This window comes from Gouania willdenowi, chromosome 6, assembly GCF_900634775.1.
Source record: "Gouania willdenowi chromosome 6, fGouWil2.1, whole genome shotgun sequence".
NCBI lineage: Eukaryota > Metazoa > Chordata > Actinopteri > Blenniiformes > Gobiesocidae > Gouania > Gouania willdenowi.
The window spans coordinates 24333266-24336927 of NC_041049.1; positions in this window are offsets into that span (position 1 = coordinate 24333266).

Consider the following 3662-nt stretch of genomic DNA (forward strand, 5'->3'; position numbering starts at 1 on the left):
AGCAAAAGTAGAAGTAGTCATCCCAAATACTTACTTGAGTAAGAGTGAAAAAGTACTCAGTGAAAAAGTACTCAAGTACTGAGTAATAGGGGTGTGTACTGCCTGGCATTTGGCAATACGTCACGATACGATACAATATATTCCGATATTAAGGTACAAGGCGATTATTGCATTTTTTTTTTTTAAATATATGACTTAAGAAACAACTAATCTGTACATTTGTACACCTTCATGAGAACAATATGTATGATATATATATATACATATTACACTCAAAACATTGGCTTTAACATGCCATGTGCCAACAACTTAAAATAAAAAAATAACATACAATCTGCCTGTGGCTTTTAAACCAAATTTAACTTTAGTGCAACTTAACTGAGGTATATGACAACAAATAAATGCAGAAAGTTATTACTTTCTTTTTAGATTTTATTGAAAAAACACAAGCTGGTCAACATGCCCAGGTTTCAGCACGTCTTTGTGCAGTTACAATGTCTCCTGCAGTGGAAAAGACTTTCCTGGTAAAATAAAGGTTAAAAATAAATAAATTCATTCATTCATTCATTTTCAGACCCACTTATTGCTGTTCAGGTTCACGGGGGTCTGCCGGTGCCAAACAAAATAAATAAATACAAATTATTATTATTATTATTATTATTATTATTATTATTATTAAAAATCGATATGGATGCATTTGGAATCAATCCAAGAATCGTGCAACGTCATATTGCGATATATCGCCAAATCATTTTTTTTCAACACCCCTAGTGAGTAACATCTTATTTATTCAAAAAACATCAAAATCACAACATCTATTCTTAGAACTTATAATTTGTTGTTGTTTGTAAGGAAAACGTGACAAATAAAAGCAATTTCACCTTCTCTCCTTTACATAATTTCTTTACATCACCCTCCTCCTTTCTCTCTGCCTCCTGCACACCTCTCCTCGTCACCCCTCTCCATACCATCCCATCCACTCTTCAAGCCTTCCCCTCCTTGATGCTGAACCTTATTTTCATATTTACTTTGTATCAGTATTAATTATAGATAGATAACTGAACTGAAAACCAAAAATAACTGCTAAAACTTAAGAGTGACACAAGCTCAGGCTTTCCAGGGTGACCTGCATTTTTTGAGGCTAAAGAGTCACTTTGTGAAGTGTTGGTTAATTTTTCAACAGGAGTTGATTCTCAACGATTTTACCAAGCAGTTTGATCCTTTTGGCCCTGAAAAGGATCCCAGCATGAATAGAAAGTCTCTCGCAGGCTGCAGAGGCAGGCAGACCGGTGTTGAGCTTGACTGACAACTGCTTCACTTGAGGGAACGAGTGTAAAAGCTCCAGAGGCGGGTAGAGTAGCCAAAAATGGTACTTGAGTAAAAGTACTGTTACATGTAAATGAAATTTACTCAAGTAAAAGTAGAAGTATGCCTCAATAAATTTACTCTTGTGAGTAATTCTTTTTTTCAAAAAAGTTACTCAAGTACATGTAACGGAGTAAATGTAACTCGTTACGACCCACCTCTGGTTATAAATCACTACCCAGATAGCACGCATACGTCTCGCCGATGTCGGCCCCAGATCATGCATTGGCATTCTACTCCTAATATGTCATTTTGTGTGTTTTTTCCCTCCCCAAATCGGTTATACCACTTATAAAATTGTAGAACTGTAAAATGTCACTTACATGAAGCTGTTTTTGTGCTGGGGCTCTTTTGGTTTTGCTGCTGAAAATACATTTATGATCATGAACTGTGTCCCTCTTTATTTTGTCCATATAATGAGCTATTTAGTGGTAGTATATTGTTTTTTGTTGCTGTTGTTGTTGTTGTGATATTGCCATATTCCTATCAGATTTAAGCAAATACTCGACTATGGATATGGAGATATTTATACTAATTGAATGATCTGAGCTAAATAAAGGTTAATATAAGCTGTGGAGAGGCCGTGCTGAGCGTCTTTAATCCATCGTGTAAACATCAGCAAAACGCTGATGTCTCCGTGACGTCTGCCCAATGAGCAAACGCTCTCCATAATACATCTCGCAGATACTTCATTCATCGTGCCGACGTCGGCGAGATGTATGTGTGCTATCAGGGTACGTCACACCCTGACTTGCCTCATGAGTCACGGCACACCGTTTGGGAACCACTGCTCTAAATTACCAGTAGGAGTGAATGGAAGTGTGAGTGGTTGTCTGTCTGTCTGTGTGTGTGTGTGTGTGTTGCCCTGTGATGGACTGGCGCCCTGTCCAGGGTGTACGTCCGCCTAACACCCAGTGAGAGCTGGAGATAGCTGGCACCAGCAGACACCTGAAAAAAGGAGCAAGGGGGTCAGAAAATGAATGGATTGACAAGACAAGATACATACAATAACCAGAATGTAGAAGAGAGTTAAAACAAAGATTACGATATTGAAAATGCATGGAATATATGTATATATATAATATATAATTGTCAGTCGACTAATTAGCCTATACTTGCCCTCCATTTATAATGAACAGGGGGTAGTTTTAAAAGGAGGTGGGGCAAACTCAGAGAAGCTCATTACCTTCACATGGCTGATTCACATACAGTAGACATCCCTATTTTACACAACCTTAATTGTTTTTAACAAAGAAAGTGTAAAGGAATGAAGCAGTATGAGAAAGTTGATGTTTGAAATAACATTGCATTTATTTGGTTCTACATTTAGGAAAAATCGGTAATTTCCACAGCAATAAATGAGAAATAAGTATGGAAGCCCGTTTCCACCACTAAAAAAAATAAAAAATCACCAACGAAAGTCATAATTATGAGAAAGAAAGTCATAATTATGAGATAGGAAGTCATAATTTCGAGTTCGTAAAGTCATAATTATGAGATCGAAACATTTTTGGTACATCCATCTGTACCCATGGCACTGACCAGAAATCTCCATGTGTTGTTCAATAAACCGAGCTACTTCAGCCACATCAGTTTTATCCTTTCGACGCCAGAGCCTCTTTTTGCTTAGTATCTTTTCAAGGGTGCGTTTACTCAGCATATTTCTATGTGAATTTGCAAGCAAACAAAGTATTTCATCATTTGTAAAGCCCTGTCTAAAGTAGTCTTTGATAGTCTTATCAGCCATCTCTCTGTGTCAGCTCACCACATGAACAAGCTGCTGTAAATGTGTTTAAGTATCTCATAATTATAACTTTACTAACTCATAATTATGACTTTACTAACTCATAATTATGACTTTCTATCTCATAATTATGACTTTCTATCTCATAAGTATGACTTTCTTTCTCATAATTATGACTTTCTATCTCATAATTATGACTTTCTTTCTCATAATTATGACTTTCTCTCTCATAATTATGACTTTATATCTCATAATTATGACTTTGTTTCCCAAAATTATGACTTTCCTTGGTGATCTTTTATTTTTTTTAGTGGCGGAAACGGGCTTCCATAAATAAGAAAAGAGGGGAACAAATAGAAAAGAAAAACCACCACAAACAGCCACAATACGGCAGTGAGTTTACTAATTTACTTAAAACCACAAACACTCATGGAGGTGGAATACACACTGATAAAATACATACACATTCACATATAGCACAGAAGCCTTTCCACTCACATAGTAAAGTTACTTTGGAGAAAGTCATCAACTGTCTCAAGTCAGTGCGCGTCCC